The sequence below is a fragment of the Tenrec ecaudatus genome, chromosome 12 (assembly GCF_050624435.1).
Source record: "Tenrec ecaudatus isolate mTenEca1 chromosome 12, mTenEca1.hap1, whole genome shotgun sequence".
NCBI classification, from domain to species: Eukaryota; Metazoa; Chordata; class Mammalia; order Afrosoricida; family Tenrecidae; genus Tenrec; species Tenrec ecaudatus.
Window position 1 is genome coordinate 135,929,867 of NC_134541.1, and position 18,689 is coordinate 135,948,555.

The following is an 18,689-nucleotide window of genomic DNA, read 5'->3' on the forward strand; positions in this document are numbered from 1 at the left end:
GAAAGGGGATCAGTGGGACCGAATAGACACAGTCTACCCAGTGATCACTGCCCATTCCCATGTCCCCCCAGGGTCCCCAGGGCCACCTACTCAATCTCCCCTTGCTTACTGCTCCTATGCCTAACCATGAACATTACTCCAGATGAACTGAGGCCTGGCTGGGTGAGGGGTGAGCTGCGGGATGTGGGGTGAGAGGTGCCTCATCAACCTGGACAGTGTGGGTAGATAACACCCCAGAGGCTCTGAGAACTGCGTTCACCATGACATGGGGTCTGGGGTGTCCAGGGCAGGGGAGGACACAGTCACACGTGTACCCTTTTCTGGGAGAGGGTCTAAGCCTGTCATCTGTTCTAACTGGGTCGGGAGAGGTTTGAAGGGTATACACACACACACACACACACACACACACAGTGAATAGACAAGACTCTTGCACCCAGAAGTAGCCAGCACCACCCACTGCCCGACTTGCCCCCTGCTACCAGAGATTGAGACAAAAGCAAAACCAACTCATGCCATTGAGTCTATGCCAACTCAAAGTGACCCTCTAGAGAAACAGCCCCAGTGGTGCTGTGGGTTAAGCACTGGGCTGCTAACCTCAAGATCAGTGGTTCAAACTCACCAGCTGCTCTCACAAGGATGTACAGAAATCCTAGGGAAAACTTCTACTCCGTCTTATAGGCTCACGATGAGCCAGAATAGAATCAGTGACCCAAAATCACTGGAGCAGATCTATTCCAACTCATAGTGACCCTATAGGACAGGTTGAATTGCCCATGTGGGTTTCTCGATGGTAACTATAGGAGTAGAAAGCCTCATCTTTGTTCTGTAGAACAGCTAGTGGTCGAACTGCTGACCTTGCAGTTAGCAGCCCAGTGCGTAATCACGATGCCACCAGGGCTCCTTGAATCTATGACGGTAGATTGAAAAACAGCCTGTGAAGTGTATGTGTACATTGACAGTGTGTATATTTATATGTATGTACATACATGAACAAACTCCTGTAGAGAGAGATTGAAATTTACTTCACTTGGCTCATGCTAGATCCCAAAGGCAGAGAGCAAGCTGGAGACCTCTGCCAGCTTACTTACACCCAGGGACAGGGTGCCCAGATTAGTAAGTAAGCACAGGCTTACCTTGCTTATTGGTTAACCTGTCACTGTTTACATCCCAGGATCTAGAGTGAATTAGGGGATGGGCAGAGTGGAGAGAGTCTTGCCAAGATATCTCTTTATGGCCAGCGGCCAACCACACCCTGAGGATACCTTTTGCAACTGATTGACCTTGTACTGTGGAACAAGCGCTCTGGTGGTGTAGTGGGTTACGTGTTGAGCTGGTAACCACGGGGTCAGCAGTTCAAAACCACTTGCTATGCTGAGGGATAAAGGGAGGCTTTCTAATCCTGTAAAAAGTTAACAGTCTCAAAAACCCACAGGCCGCTCTGAGTCACAATTGATTTGCCGGCAGTGAGATTGGAGTTTTTGGATATGATGGAACCACCACTAGTTTATGATTTGGCCAAACCGTTGGGATGCGTAGCTGACACACGACATTAACCACAGAGTCAGACAGAGCAAGGGTCCCAGCCCTACCCTCTGACCTGGCAGCTTTGGAACCTTGGACAAGTGGCTGACCAAGTCCTCTAGTCAGCTGGCAAGGAGGCCATGAGTCTGTATAGGACCTGAGACCAGGCCTGGCCCCAGGTAAGTGTTCAAAAGTTCAAGGGTGAACCCCCGAGCAGCAGAGACATAGAGACCCTCTTCTACCCAAACCTCCCCAAGGCCCTGATAGGAAATGATCTTTCATTAACAAAGATAAACAAGTCACACCCAGAGAAGAAGGAATACCCCACTGAAATTATCCTAGGAGGTTGGAAAAGAACCAAGCCTCCAACAGTCGGATCATGGCACCCAACTCCAAAAGGTCAAAGCTGTGGGTCCCCAAAAGCATCTTCAAGAGCCCAAACTCCATGGCATTGAACCAAAGCCAACTCATACTGGCCCTGTCAGACAGGGCAGAGCTGCTGAACTTGTGGTTAGTAACCTAGCACGGGACCTACTACACTGTCAGGGCTCCTTCAAGAGCAGTGGTCCCAAAGCATGGCCAAGACCAGCCAGATGATGACCTGAAAACTTGTAAGAAATGCAGATTCTCAGACTCCTCTCTGGACTTCCTGCATCAGACTCTAGGTGGGGCCAGCTAGCAGAGGCCTCAAGGGTGCTCCAGGTGAAGCTGCTATGTTCTCAGTGGGCAAACCACTGGGCTCTAGAGGCCCTGGCTACTCACCATGTATCAGGTTGCAGCCTCACCTGAGTCCTACCCCACACTTACAGCTTTGGAATTGGGAGTCTAATATTCCCCCATGAGCTTCCTGTGCACGTTTGAGCCGGAAGTGCTGGAGCAGACAATGCCTAAAGTCTCAGAAATGGGAGCCCTTGTGTCCATCCCACAGCTCACGCCCTCACTGCTGCCAAGTTGGTGCCGGCTCACTGCAACCCTACAGGACGGGGTGGAACTGTTGTCTACGTTTCTGAGACTATCCTCTTCATGGGAGTACAAAGCCCCGTCTTTCTCCCATGGAGCAGCTGGTGGTTTTGAACTGCTGACCTTGGAGATCGCAGCCCACCATGTAACCACGATGCCACCAGAACCCCTTGATCACACAACAGAGAGGGTTAAAAGAATCCTGGGAATCTAACACAGGAGAACTACGATGGTGAGACTACATTGACTGGGATGCCTCCAGCCGTGGAGCACACCCCACTGGTCATGGGAGTTCTTTGGGCTGGTTCATTAGAAAGTTCTTCCTTAATCAGAGCAGAATCAGCTTCCTACACATGAACTTGGCCACTTGTGTTAGTCTGGGTTGTCTAGAGAAACAAATCCAGAGATACTTATATGTGTGTAAGAAAGTTTTAGATCAAAGAGTAATTATACATTAAAATATTCCGGCCCCATCCAGATCAAGTTCATAAGTCTGAGATTAGCCCATATACCCGGTACTAGTCCATAAATTCATTTTTTAGATTCACGCAGCACACACAATGGTGCCGAATGCAGGAAGATCACAGGCCGATGGGTAGAAGGACTTGTGGATCCAGTGACAGTGGAAGCATCTCAATGCTGGCATGGGTCTCCACGTGTCTCCTTCAGTCCTCTGAGTCAACAGCTGAAAAAGGAAGGCAGAGACAGTCTAGGCTTGAGTTCTTTCATCTCCTTCATGCCTCCAAATGAGGTCATCAAGCTGCAATCTGATTGGCAGGCTAGCCTCCACCCCTTCACTCAAGTTGTCAGGAGATTATATAACTGCCACACTGCATGTGGGGCTGGGCTGACCAGGAGGGATGGACTTCTAGCCCAGGGAGAACAAGTATTTGTGTAGTTTTTCTGCTTAAACCTGAAAGCTACTCCTCACCTCTGCCTCTTCCTGGTTTGCTATTTAGCTGGTTTAATCTCTTCCCCTCCTCTCACTCAGTCTGACCTTGTGTTGGGTTTCTACTGATACTGTAACAGACTTCCACAAGCTTCGTGGCTTCAAACCATAAAGGTGTATTACGGTTCTGGAGGTCAGATGTCAGAAATGGGTTTCACTGAGCCAACTTCAGGTGTCTGTGGGGGCATGCTCCCTGCATGGAAGCGCTCCAAGGCCACCTGTCCTTGGCTTGTCAAGTTTTTAGAGGCCACCTGGGTGCCTTGACTTCGGTCTGTTCCTCTATAGTCAAGGCCAGCAGGGTAACACCTTCCAATCCCTCTCTGACTCCAACCTATTTCCATCATCCCTTCTGATTCTGGTCCTTCTATGACTACCTCACTCCCACCTGGATAGACCACAATAATGTCCCCATCAGAAGCCATTCCACTTAAATATATCAGCAAAATCCATTTTACCATGTAACTGAACTTCTTCCTGGGTTCCAGGGATGAGGACATGGATGTATTTCCAAAAAGAGACTCAATGTCCTCAAGTCAATTCCAACTCACAGTGACCCTGTAGGGCACAGTAGAACTGAGACTTCCCATGTTTACGGGAGTAGACCACCTCATCTTTCTCCCCAGGAGCAGTGGGTGGGTTCAACCTACCAACCTTGCGGTTAGCAGCCCAACACCGAACACACTGCCACCAGGACTCCTTTGTTCAGTGTACTACAGTCCACCGCCAGGTCTAGAAGGTTCTCACCTGTAAAAACATTCATCCCGTCGCCACGTCCCCCGAAGCCTCAAACAATGATAGCATCATGTCCTGAATATCTAAATCTCATCAGATCAAAGTCCCAAATATCCTCATCTAACTCATATAAATGAAGTAAAGAAGACTATGAAATATACAACTTTCCTCTAGCTCCTAAATGTTTCCTTCCCCACTCCACCCACCCCACCCCCCATACCCCACTATCATGATCCCAATTCTACCTTACCAATCTGGCTAGACCAGAGGATGTACACTGATACAGATAGGAACTGGAAACACAGGGAATCCAGGATGGATGATCCCTTCGGGACCAGTGGTGAGAGTGGCAATACTGGGAAGGTGGGGTAGAAACGGGGAACTGATTACAAGGATCTACATATAACCTTCTCCATGGGGGATGGGCAACAGAAAAGTGGCTGAAGGGAGATGTTAGACAGTGTAAGATGTGACAAAATAATAATTTATATTTTATCAAGGGTTTGTGAGGGAGGGGGAAATGAGCGGCTACCAAGGGCTCAAGTGGAAAGCAAATGTTTTGAGAATGATGATGGCAACAAATGTACAAATATGCTTTATACAATTTATGTATGTAAGGATTGTATAAGAGTTGTAGAGCCCCCAATAAAATGATTAAAAAACAAATAAACACAAATGCCAATAGTGTAGGATTAAGGTTAAAAAGAGAGACTGGTCTCCATCTTGGGGCAAAATTCCTCTCCGGGTGCACATACACCTGTGAAACTCATCTGATGGTGGTGAAGATTAAATGGATTCACAGCTACAGACGCATGAATCAGATCACCAGCCCCCAAAACACTGGTAGAATAGGCACCTCACCAGTTATAGACTCTGGTTTTAAGAAGGAGGAAACAGAAGGTAAGGCTTTGCCAGTTCCAAGCAGTTTGGAAGTTCAACCCAACTGTCACCATTGAGTTTTGTTTCAAGGCCTAGGAATGATCGCCAAAGGCCCATGGAGCCACAGTGGCATAGTGGTAGTGCATAGGGTTGTGATCTGCAAGGTTAGCAGTTCAAAATCCATAAGCTGCTCCTCAGGAGAAAACCAGGGCTTAAAGAGTTAACCCTTAAAGAGTTTCAGTCTCTGGAATTCACAGGGGCAGTGCTAGCCTGTCCTGTGGGGTCATACCAGTTGGCATTCCCTCTGGGCCACCGACTCTGCTTTCAGAGCCAGTGTGGGGTGTGGGTTCTGTTTTCTTGAATGGTTGCACCTATTTGCAGCTGAGTTAGGTCGGCCTGTTTCAATTTTGGAGGATTTTGAAAGGACTTGGATGGCCCTCTGTAATTCCTAAGCCCCCACCCCTATTCCTTTCAGTGCAAGCTTGCAGTGTGTCTGTTGACATCGTCTCCTGAGGAACCTGTGGGTCTCTCGTGTCCGTCATGGAGTCACTCCATTACAGGAGAAGCTCCTTCCCAAACCTTCCTGCATAACTCCATCTCCATTCCTGGCATCTACTGACCTGTCCATGAATCACGTACCCAGTCTCTTCAAAGAGCTTCTGCATGGGGGAATATTTTCATTGTCTTTAATCCCCTTGAGCCCCTAGAAATCGGTCGTCCAACGTCACCGTTGGCTTTCTGTCCAGAGCCTGCTTTCCCAAAGGGATTCTCTCGACGTTGGCTTTTCTTGCCATCGAGATAAGCTGATAATTTCTCAAAGCATCAAGTCCTGGCTGCTCACGGCTGAGCAATGCCCTCCCCCCACCCACGTTATCTCCTTCTTCGGACATTGTACTGCCGAGACCAGGAAGAAACTAGGTTGCCCGTGTAAAAAGGACACGGTGGAGGCATCTCACCTCTAACTTCCTAAGGGGGTATAAAGGAAATCAAGGTGAATATCAACAGCCCAAGGCTGATTCTTGTGAGGGCAGAGGGCAGACAGTCCTCCTCTTTGCTCCATCCTTTCTCCCAGCCACCATTCCCACGCTGCTCTCTACTTCTCAGCTGGGTTCGATCCTTCCATCCTGCGTGGCAGTGGTCCCACAGAAGACACGGACCACACGCACAGTTAGGATTTCTTAGGGAAGTAGCAGGTTGCCATTCAGGATCAGGAAAGACCCCAGTAGCGTTCTCCAGCCAGGACAGCCTCTTGTCAGCCATGCCTTCAGGCATGTCTTGCCTTGACCCTCAGCCCCTCCACCCTCCACCCCTTGGCTCATTGGCCATCCAACATCTGCCCTGTTCCGGCAAAGTCACTGAGCTCTTTACCTTCACGCTGCCAGCAAGCCTCCTGCCCAGCTGTGCTCAGTTCCCTCACTTCATGGCCAAAAACCCACTGTCTTCTCTCCTGTCTTATTGTTATTATTGATCGTTTTATTTGGGGCTCTTACAAACCTTATGACAATCCATCATTCAATTGTATTAAACACACTTCTACATATGTTGCCATCAACATTTCCAAAACATTTTCTTTCTACTTGAGCCCTTGGTATCAGCTCCTCTTTTTTTCCCTCCCTCCCACCTTCATGAATCCTTGATCAATTATATATTATTGTTGTTATTTCGTGTCTTACACTGTCCATTGTCTTCCTTCACTCACATTTCTGTTATTTTTTTAAATCATTTTATTGGGGGCTCATCCAATTCTTATCACAATCCCGACATACCTACATTATGTCAAGCACATATGTACATTTGTTGCCATCATCATTCTCAAAACATTTGCCTTCTACTTGAGCCCTTAATATCAGCTGCTCATTTCCCCCCTCCTTCCCCCCTCCCCCTCCCTCCTCCCTCATGAACCCTTCATAATTCATAAATTATTATTATTTTGTCATATATTACACTATCTGACATTTCCCCCCACCCTCTTCTCTGCTTTCCATTCTCCAGGGAGGAGGCTATACGTAGATTCTTGTAGTCAGTTCCCCCTTTCTACCCCACATTCCCTCCCCCCTCCAGGCATCGCCACTCTTACACTGGTCCCGAAGGGGTCATCTGTCCTGAATTCACATTTCTGTTATTTATCCCCCTGGGGTGAAGGCTACATAGCCAACCCTGTGATGGGTTCCCCCTTCCCCCACATGCACACATTGCCTCCCCCACCACCCCTACCCTCATGATATCACTATTCCCATTACTGTTCCTGAGGGTTTTATCTGTCCTGAATTCCATGTGTCAAGAGCTCTTATCTGTACCAATGTGTGTACTTCAGTTTAGCTGGATTTGTAAGGTAGAACTGGGTCATGGTGGGGGTGGGGTGGGCGGGGAGGAAGCATTCAGAAACCAGAGGAATGATGTGTGTTTCATTGGTGCTATACTTTACCCTGGTTAAATTGTCCCTTGTTACCCTTCTGTGGGGGGATGTCCAGTTGTCCACAGATGGGCTTTGAGTCTCCAATCCAAACCCCCTGATTCACATCGATATAATTGTTTGGGATCTTTTGATACCTGATACCTGAGCCCATCAATGCTTGTGCTCACACAGGCTGGTGTGCTTCTTCCACATGGGCTTATTTGCTTCCCTGCTAGATGGATGCTTATTTAACTTCAAGCCTTTAAGACCCCAGATGCTATATTTCATGATAGCCAGACACCATCCACTTTCTTCATCACATTTGCTTATGCATCCATTTTGTCTTCAGTGATTGTGTCCGGAAGGTGAGTATCAAAGAGTGCCAGGTTATTAGAACAAAGTGGTCTTGTGTTTGGGGAGGTCTTGAGTAGAGGTCCAAAGTCCATCTGATATCTTAATATTTAACATATATATGTACATTGGCCTCTATGCCTTTCATTTTTAATTAATATATTTACATATACACATGTCTATAGCTATACCTCTATAAATAGCTTTTGCTTCCTGCTTCTTTTCTCTATTTACTTTCCCCTTCCTCCTGTCCCACCATCCTACTCACCCTCCACTAGGCTATCAGTAATTCCTCTTTGATACATTGTACTTGATCAAATCCCACCAGGACTCCTCATCATAATTTTTAGACCTCTTGTTGTTCCCTCATCCATGAGTTTGTTGGCTCCCTGCTCCCCCTCTGAGATAGTCAAAGTTTATTGTGCCAACCTGGCCAATAAACACATGTGGGGTTAATTGAAAGACAGAGAGATAAATGGCTTGGTGAGCCTCGCCTTTCTAGTTCTCGGGTTTCTTGCTTTCTGATGGTAGGACTAGGGTGCAGCTGCCTTAGCCAGTTCCCTGCTTCAGCTGGCAAGGCTCACTTCCTGCAAGATATCCCTGAGGAGAAGCCACATGGACCTACCCCAATGCAGCCTGGGGTGCTGGAGCAGCTGTGTGGAGACCCCTGCCAGCACTGAGATGCTTACACATTCACTAATTGGACTTTCCTCCTGTAGTTGGCATCATTGCATGTGTTTTTTGAGATGGAGGAGGACTTTGTGGATTGGTGTTGGACATATGGGCTAATGTTGGACTTGTGGGCTTGGGCAGCACTGGGTTGGGATGTTTTCTTGATGTGCACTTACCCTTGATATAAAACTCTCTTTTATACATATGACTTTCTGTGGATTTGCTTCTCTAATGTACCCAGACTAACATTGCACTTGATTAAATCCTACCAGGCCTCCTCATTATAATTTTTGGATCTCTTATTGTTTCCTCATCCCTGAGTGTGTTGGCTCCCTGCTGCCCCTCCCAGTCCTCTCCCACATCCCCTGGGACCGCTGGTCCCATTATTTTCTCCTTGGGATTGCTTGTCCCGCCTATCTTATATAGCTAAACATAGGGCGAAAGAAGCAAAAACATTAAAAAAAAGATAGATAGTTGCAGGTCTGTCTGCTGATCCTTATGAGCATTTTCCAATAGGGTCTGATGAGGTTCCAAGCCCTATCCCCTGAGTGTGTCTCCTGGTTTTGCTGCTTCAACTGCTTCTTAAAGTATACAGCTCTCTGGGTCTTGGGTTTAGGAGGTTCTTGGCAGAGTGACCCTGGGCCCGAAGGACTCACTCTGCTCCCAGCTCTTCTTCCTCGGTGGTAGGACGCCACCCATTTCAGCTCATTTCTCTCTTCATTTTTCTTCTTATAGGGTAATAGGTATGACTCAGGCAAGTGGGGCAACTTGATAAAAAGTGGTAAGGGTGGTGACGTGAGTCACACCCTCTAGTAAGGCGGGTGACTTTGTATATTCCACCCTAATCCTTCCTCCATAGCAAGACGGGCAACTTCAGTAATGTGTGGTCCCTGATGAGACCACAGGCATAGAGGCTAACATGTATGACACATCACAAAACGGAGGCTAATTATATCAGATCACAAAATAGCCGACAACAGCACCATCACATAACTGCCGATTTACATCACGACACAAGTGACCACCACTGACAATCATGGCCTGGTCAAGTTAACGCACAACCTTGACCCGTACGGTTCCGCACAGCAAGCTGTCCAAGCTGGGTCAACTACAATTGTTTTCTTTTCATAACTGAGACTCGCAAAGACTGTGCCTCGACTCATAGCAACCCTCCAGAGACAGAACTCGTGACAGAAGCAGAAAGCCACAGCTTTCTTCTGTGGAACAGTTGGTGGGTTTGAATCACCGGCCTTTAAATTAGCATCCAAAGCTCCTAAGACTAGCTCAAACTCAGCTCGCTGCCACCTCAGCACAACCTCCTGTGAGTTTCTGGGACTGTTAACTGTTTATGGGAGTAGAAAGCTCAGTCTTTCTCCTGAGGAGCTGCTGGTGGGTTTGAACTGCCGACGGTGACGTGTTAACCACTACATCACTCTGGCTAGTGAGGGTCCTATGAAGTGATTCGCTGCACCTCAACCTTCAAGATGGCTTAGGAAGCTGGGAGCATGATACTGGAGGATTGCTAACAAAGCCTTGCAGCCGCCTTCCGTGGAGACAGCACAGCGACCTGGGCCCAAAGGACACACTCTGCCCCCAGTTCTTCTTCCTTCGTGGTAGTAAAGTTCCCCCTTTACTGTTCCCTTCTCTCACCTTTTACCTCAAAGATGAGCAGTCGTTGGAAAATACGACCTTGGTGATAGAAACGAAGCTGGAGATCGCATGATAAAACTCTGCAAGACCCACCAGTCCTCCGTCACAAATGTCTTTTGGCAACAATGCAAACGGTGACTCTGCGTGTGAATTTCTCCAAGTGGAACACGCAGGAATCAAATGGACACATCTGTGGGACACAGCGATGGAGAAGCTCAACACCAGCAACTCACACCAGGCCGGGGGCCAACTGTATGACAGAGCAGTGGTTCGCAAACTCCCTAATGTCTTGACCCTTTCACACAGCTCCTTGTGTTGTGGTGAACCCCAACCATAAGTTATTTTTGTTGCTACTTCATCACTGTAGTTTGGCGACCGTTCTGAATCATCATGTAAACATCTGATAGGCAGGATGTATTTTCATTGTTACAAATTGAACATCATTAAAGCATAGTGATGAATCACAAAAACAACACATCATTCTATATTGTGAAATATTTATTTCTAATGACAAATAAATGACATTTTGTCTTGAAACCGTGGTGTAGCATGGGCAACAGTCTTTACGCCAGGTACTCGTATGTGGGTGCATCTGCATGTGGGCAGACCTGCCTGGAGACAGATAGAGGAGCGGTGTCTCGGTTCCTAAGACCATCAGAAATATGTGTTTCCGATGGTCTTAGGCGACCCCTGTGAAAGGGTCATTCGAACCCCAAAGGTCATTCAAGACCTACAGGTTGAGAGCCACTGTGAACCATTAACTGCTCAAATGTACATTCAGGTTGAAGCTAGCAAAACCTAAAACAAGTCCACAGACGCCAATATACAACCTTGAGTGTATCTCACCTGATTTTCAAGGTCGTCTGAAGAACAGCTTTGATGCATTGATTGCTAATGACAGAAGACCTGATGAGCTGTAGAATGACACAAGAAATATCATACCTGAAAGAAGCAAAAGTTCATTAAGAAGACGGGAAAGAAAGAAAATATCAAAGTAGATGTTAGAAGAGACGCTAAAACTTGCTCTTGAGCTAGGGCACGTGGAAAAGGTGAAGTCAACGAGCTGAACAGAAAAGGTCAACGGGCGGCTCGAGAAGACAAAGTAAAATATTGTCGTGAAATATGCAAAGATCTCGAGTTAAAAAAACCAAAAGGGAAGAAGACACTCAGTCTATCTTCAATATTGCACCTCCAGGCTTGCTTATCTGACAGGGCTCCTTTAAAGCTTTGGTATAATGGCTTTATTTATAAAGGCACATGACTGCTGGCAGGTAAGCTAGGCATCATGGGGAAGGAGGCTTGAAGCCCAGGAGGTGGGGCGAGAGCAAGCCTTCACTCGGGCTTTGTCCTGTGGGCTAGGGAACACCAGGTGTGGGTGGGTTAGGAAGACCATGGGGGGACCTGGTGGGGGGTTGTCCAGAAAGAAGCCCACTAGGGAGGCTGCCCCTGAGCCCCAAGTCCTGAAGGGGAGCCAGGCCTGGACGGGGTATGTGTGACCTGGCGGCCAAGCAGAAGCAAGGGCCCAGCTGGCACAGGTGAGTGGCCTTTCTGCCTCACTCACCTGGTGAAACCCTGCGATGGCGTCGGCCCCGTACTCGCTCTGAATGATGGGCTTCTGGTAGTTGCTGTACCAGGCCTCGAGCTGCGAGGTGAGCTGTATGGGAACCACTTCCAAGTGTCCAAAGTCATGATACCAGGAATAGTAACTGTTGATACAGATGACGTCCACATACTGGGCCTAGGACAGAGCGAGGACGCCTGCTCACTGACGTGGACTTCCAAGGAGCCTCGGGGATCAGATGCAGGAGATGGCTGGGGCCCCCGAGCCATCCTGCCCGCCCCCACCTCCACCTCCACCAGAAAGAGTCAGAAACAAAATCGAAGCAGGTCTAGGACTCTGGGTGGTTGGCCAAGCTGCCAGCTATGCCTGCCCGGTTGGTCTGACATCTATGGGTCCAGCCTGCCTTGAAGCAGGTTCTCACAGACTGTGTCCCCACAGAGTGCTGGGCCTGCTGCACTGGCCAGGCCCTGGTATTGTGGCCTGACGATAGCCAGCTGTGGTCTTTCCCATGTGACTAAGTGCCCTGTGCCCTCTCCCATCAGTGCTGGGAGAGTGCAGGGGCCACAGATAGCTGGGAGAGTGGCTGTTTATAGATGGATCCTGGATACACCCAGCTGAGCCTGGTGATCTGAGAAGGCTAGGCCAGGACAGCCAGGCCCACTGGAAACCTCCCCAAGTACAGGAGGTGGGTCCAGCTGTGAGAGTGGGTGGGTGCTCCAGGTGTCACCTCCGTGGTGCTTTCTGCCAATAAGCATTGTGGAACAGAAGCTGACCGGGACAAAGAACTTCCCCTGGAAATGGCAGAGAGTGGGGGAGAGTGAACAGGTCTTCGCCTAGACCCAGCACTGGACTTGAACTTAAACTTGGAGTTAACTAAATGGTGAGAAAACAGATCACTCTTTGTTCAGACTGGTGTTCTCTGTTACAGCAGCATGAAGAAGGTAGCTCGCAGCCCCACCTTCACCCCCACTTACTAAATCGAATCAGAATCCAAGGACAGGCAGAGTCCCCTTCCTGGTGGACAATCAGTCAAGGTTTGGTGAGAAACAGTGACCGGTGAACACGGGCGCCCCCGCCCACCTGACATTCCCTGAGCAGGTCAGAAGCAGCTGCTCAGAAAGCCAACTCAAATTCCAAGCACAGACCTTATGGGCTCTGCCTGTGCCCACTGTCAGGCATTACGGATGAAGCCACAGGTGGGCTCTAGCGAGGGTTAGGACAGGACAGGATGGACAGGCAGTGAGGAAAGGCTCATGGGGACCTCAGGCTCACCCCCAGGTCTGTGGCATGGCTAGTGAAGGTCATAGGTCACGGGTCGCGTGGGGTCCAGAGCCTTGGTGTGGGCAATCCCCGTCCTGTCCACGGGAGGCAAAGACACGGGGACACACGGTCTGTCAGTCCCAGCATCACCCACCTCCCCTCCCCAGCCAAGACCAGAACCAGGGCGAAGACCAATGCGTGTGCCGAGACCCCTGCTCTCTGCTGCCAGGATGGGGGTCCCATTGCACACATGCTCTCTCAGGCCCACACCACAGTCCCTGGGCTGGTGTTCTGTCCCCAGCTGTCACCAGGAGAGACTGCCCTCATGGACCTGACCCCACCTTCCTGACGGCGGCAGGGGCGCCCAGGAGCACTCTAAGTAGTAGCCAGCAGGCAGCAGGGCAGAGGCAGGCTCATTGGCCACAGACCACATCACCACTGCAGGGTGGTTCTTGTCCCTGCGCACCAGCTCCTCCATCACCTGCAGGTGGTGCTGCAGAGACGCGTTGCCAAAGCTCTCTCTGGGGAAGGGAGGGAGGACAGTGTGCTTCAGCAGCCTCCAGGCAGGGCAAGCGAGGGCGCGCATGGGGTGTGGGGGTGACACTCACACCAGGGAGATGCCCACGCCTGGGCTCTCGTCGATGACCACGATGCCGTAGCGGTCGCACAGCTGCATGGTCTCCTCCGAGTAGGGGTAGTGGCTGGTGCGGAAGGAGTTGGCGCCCAGCCAGCGCAGCAGGCCGAAGTCCTTCACCAGCAGTGGCCAGTCGAAGCCCTTCCCGCGGATCTGGGGGCAGCACGTCAGGCAGAATGGGCAGGGGACCCTACAGGGTCCAGCCTTCTGGAGCCTGTGTCCCTCCCACTGCCCTTCAGTCAACCACCACTCCCACTGAAGCTGCAGGACAGAGCAGAACTGACCCGCAGGGCAGCTGGTGGATTTGAACTGTTGACCTAACAGTCAGCAGCCCACCAATTAACCACTGAACCACCAGGACTCTTCATGAATGGATGAGAAACCAAACCTGCGGCTCTTGAGCTGATTCTGCTCATAACCACCTTGTCTGGCGTTTCCAAGGCTGGCAGTCTTGTCGGGAATAGACAGCCTCATGTTTATCCCAAAGAGCAGCCGGTGGGCTTGAACTGCCACCTACTTGGCAGCTAAGCCCAACGCTTAAACCACAGCGCCAAAGTCCAGAAGTGCCCGGCAGCGGGCTCTGCACGCCCCGCGGGAGCAGCTCAGCAGCGGTGATCTCGGAGCTGCCCTCCCCTGCGGGGTCCGCGCAGTGGGGCAGGGGGTGCCCGCGGGGCGCACACTCACGTCCGCATCCTCGTGCTTGTTGACCCCGTGGAAATAGAACGGCTTCCCGTTGATGAGGAACTGGCGCTCCGTGACGGCCACCGTGCGGATCCCCACGGGCAGCGTGTACAGGTCGGTCACGGGCCCCGTCGGCGCCTGCGCAGTCAGCCGCACCTGCAACCCGCACGCAGGGCATGAGAGAGACAGACACAGGGGAGCTCACCCCACCCCACCCCTACCGCCACCATGCTCCAAGAACTGGGGACCCCACCACGGGCTGACAAGGCGCAGGCTGGGGGCACAGTGGCATCTAGCAGGATATGGAAACAGCAGAAAAGTTTCTCAACAGGTTAAGATAAGCAACCAGGCCATACAGCAGGTGTTGGGTTACTTGCCAAGAGAGAGGAGGTCCCTGATCACCCCAACACTCCAGGCCAGTGGCAGGGCTCAGTGACAGACATACAAAGAAATCAGCAAAAAACCGGCTCATACCACACGCAGCCAATGAAGCCACGCAGCTGGCTGGCTGGGTCACGTCCTTGAAGCTGGAGGGGATGATTATGTCCAGGGTAGGGCCCAACTGAAGTGAGAAGATCAGAGTTGAGATCTCACACAACTCCCCCACACCAAGGCCACAAGCTAGGAGTCCAAGGCCAGGCCCAGGGTCAGAAGCCAGGAGGAGCCAGCAGACCAGATCTGCGTGTTCTGGTTGATCAGGGCAGGCTGGACAAAGCGACTTTGTCAGACCCAAAGGTTCTGGGGACACCCCCCATTCTGCACCTGCTGTACCCCACACCTTTTCCGGAGTTGATGGGACCTCTCACAAGTCTGCAATGTGGTCCCACCCACAGCGCTGCCCTTAAGCTGCAACACAGCCACTACCAAGCCGGACCCGGGACACCCAGCCAGGACTTAGGAGACAGCAGGGTGTTAGCTCAGGTACCAAGCCAGAATGGGCACAGTCAGTTAGGGCTCAGGAGACAGCAGGGGTGTCAGTTCATGGAGAAGAAGATGAGAGAGGCCAGAGCCCACCAGACACCCCCTGGGCACATCCCTTCAGTCCCCAGACCCTGGAACCCTGCAGTCAGAAGCTGGCAGGAGCAGACAGAGGAGGGGCTCTGGGGGGCTTGAATCAGCCAGTGGACAGGCTTCCTGTGGAATGGAGTGTGTGTGTGTGTGTGTGTGTGTGTGTGTGTGTGTGTGTGTCAGAGACAGAGTGCTGAGGTTGAAGCCTTGTATAGAAAGGCCGGGTCTTACACTGACTGATGTCTCCCTTCAGCCACTTTTCTGTTGTCCATCCTCCTGGGAGGAGGTTATATGTAGATCATTTTGATTGGTTCCTCCTTCTTTCCCCCACCTCCAGTGTAAGACATGAAAAAAAGAAAATAATTTATAAATGCTCAAGGGCTCATGAGGGAGAGAAAAATAAGGAGCTGATCCTAAGGGTTCAAGTAAGGAGAAAATGTTTTGAAAATGATGATGGCAACATATGTACAAATGTGCTTGACGCAATGGATGGATGATTGTGATAAGAGCTATATGAGCCCCCAATAAAATGATTTAAAAATAATAAAAACAAAGAAGAAGGAAAAAAATCACTGTTTCTACTCCTTTGACAATCTGAATTTTGATAATATTCCTAATGAAGTGTTTCTGTGGGTGTAATATGGGCAAGAATGATCTGGGCAGTCAAGCAAATGGAAATACAATTTTTAATAAAAATATAAATATCTTCCTCCCCCTACTTAAAAAAAAAAAGGCCTGGTCATTCGCTTCTGAAGCGCCAAGGAGGAAAGCCCCAGGAGAGCTGGCATGTTAATAATGGGACCTGGGAGGCTGGGTAAGTCCTATCCTCTGCTGCACGTTGACATCCAGGCGCCTCCTGCCAGGGCCCTGCCCAGTCCCAAAACGCATGTCTGCAGCTGCCAGCCTGCGGACCTGGCTCTGGGTGCACAGGGTGGCTGCGGCCCCACTTATCCTGGCCAAGACCTGGCAGCCTCTCCTTTCCTGTTCTGGCCCTAGACACCCGCCCCTCCACCCGGTGAGTACTTCCACTTCCTCCTGGCCAGCGACCCCTGGGTCCACAGAAAAAGGAACTTGGGGCGCTGGGTGCTGCTCTCCCACCACGTGGCTTGGAGCGCATCCCTGTCCCAAGACCCCGCTCCCTCGCCCACAAAGCAGGGTTGAGGGAGTGGGGAGGCAAGTGTCCCCGCCCGTGTCCTGCCCTGCCAGCCTCCCTCCTTCCCCAGGGGCGCCCTGTGCCCCCGGGCAGGGCTGACCTCCCGCAGCGGCCGCTGGTACCACTGCTGCTAGAAGCCCTGCCTCCGGTTGGCGGAGAAGTCGGCGCGGAAGCTCCAAAGGCCCGAGTTCCTTGTGCTCCCGTGACGGGCTCTGGGGGGTGGGGGGGGTACAGCATCCCGCCCTGCAGCGCCAGGCTGCAGCCCCAGAGCAGGGGGCCCAGCATGGCCACCCCCGCCGCCGTCCCCGCCATCGCCATCGCAGGCATCTGGGCCATGCTCCAGAGTTACAGCTCCCTTGCTTGGCACCCAACTCTGTGCTCCTAGGGAGGAGGGCTGCAGCCATCCCCCACCCCCCACCCCCAGTCAGCTAGAGCCTGGGCGGAGGCATGTGACCCTTTTACCAATTCAGACAGCCCCTCCCCTCCCGGGGAAGACCCTGCTGGGTTTGGTGAGTCCCTTTCAGTGGTCCCCTAGACCTCACAGGCAGTCCTCAGGGAAGTGGGACTGATTGGAACACTAACAAGTAACTCGGTAAGTTCCATAGTTCCCTCATCAGGCCAGCTGCTTCTCAGCAGGGTCACAGCCTCTCTGGTCTCTCTGGCTCTCCACCTCTCCAGCCTTTGGTCCCCAAAGCTCACTGTCCCACTGGACAGGGTGGAGACTGTAACAAGAGTGTTAGTAGAAGGCCTCATCTTTCCCCCACCGAGCGGCTGGTGGTTTTGAACTGCTGACTGTCGGATCAGCAGCTCAGTGTGTAACCCACTCCGGGCCCAGAGCTCCCCATCAGTATTAGAGCCTAGACACCCCTGTGGGCAGTTCTCCTCTGTCACACGGGGTGGCTATGAGTTGGAAGTGACTTGACAACCAACAACCACAACAGCCACAAGAAGAGGACCCTTCATTGGCCTACCCACTTCCAACTCTACCACCCACTCGCCTCCCACTCTCCTGCTACCCTGGATGCATTGCCCCTTCTACCCCTCCACATGGGCTCAGAACCCCAGCCCTCGTGCCTTCTGGGGGCTCTCTGACGTGGAGAATCTTCCCTGGGTGATTGCATTCCGTGGAGTCATCCATGCAGGTCTCACCAACTTGATGAAGCAGCCCTGTGATTAGTCCCACTTGACTGGGGAGTTCCTGGGGCCACCGTACTGTGAATGACCTGTCCTGAGACCACCGAGCTGGCACGGGGCAGCGCTGGCACTGGGTCCGCAGTCAGGCACCTGCATTTACCCTCCTCGTCTGTTGTCTATGTTGGCTCCCAAAGATACTCGGACTCTACTTGAGTGAGGAAGGCGCCGAGGTTGGGCTTTGCCAGATATTCAGACACAGGGAGCAAAGGGTCTGCCAATGTCCATCCTCTGGGTTGACAAATCGCTCATATGAAGTCAAGTCCTTCTGTGTTATGTACTCCTCCACTGCCATCGAATCCATTTTGACTCACAGCGACCCTGTAGGACAGAGTGGGACTGCCGCGTAGGGTTTCCAACGCTTTTCGGGGACAGTCACTATGTAACCAGGGACTCCCCAAACCAAAATGACCAAACTCATTGCCGTCGAATGGATGCTGACACACAGAGACCCAACAGCACAGGGCAGAATGCCCCTGTAAGCGTCTGAGACTGTAACTCAGTGTGGGAGTAGAAAGCATTGTTTTTCTCCTAAGCAGAGGCTGCTGGTTTGGAACTGCTGACCTTGCAGTTAGTGGTCCAATGTGTAATCCCTATGCCACCAGTACTCCCAACGGAAAACCAAACTCACAGCGAGCCTATAGGACAGGGAAACACCATCCCTGTGAGTTTTCAAGACTCACTGTTTACAGGAGTAGAAAGCCCTGGCCCACCTGCCCCTGGCAGAGCTAGCTGATGGTTTCAAACTGCTGACCTTGTGAATCACAGACCAATGCTTAACCACTATGCCACTAGGGCTCCTATAGAACTCCCAAAGGAACTCTCAAATTACCCAGCATCCAAAGGACCCTCCTGAACCCCTAGGACAGTGGTTCTCAACCTGTGCGCGTGACATCGAAAGACCCTTTCACAGGGGTCACCTAAGACCATCGGAAAACATAAATATTTCACAATATATAATTACACACTGTTCCGTGATTAATCACTATGCTTTAATTATGCTTAATTATGTCTCATTTGTAACAATGAAAATACATCCTGCCTATCAGATATTTACATGACGATTCATCACAGTAGCAAAATTACAGTGAT

At 51.0% G+C, this 18,689-nt stretch overlaps 1 pseudogene; it reads right to left on the reverse strand.

The window, feature by feature from the left end:
* Positions 1-11,122: 11,122 nt before the first annotated feature.
* Positions 11,123-16,724, reverse strand: LOC142422995 (beta-glucuronidase-like; annotated as a pseudogene).
* Between the last annotated feature and the right edge of the window lie 1,965 nt (positions 16,725-18,689).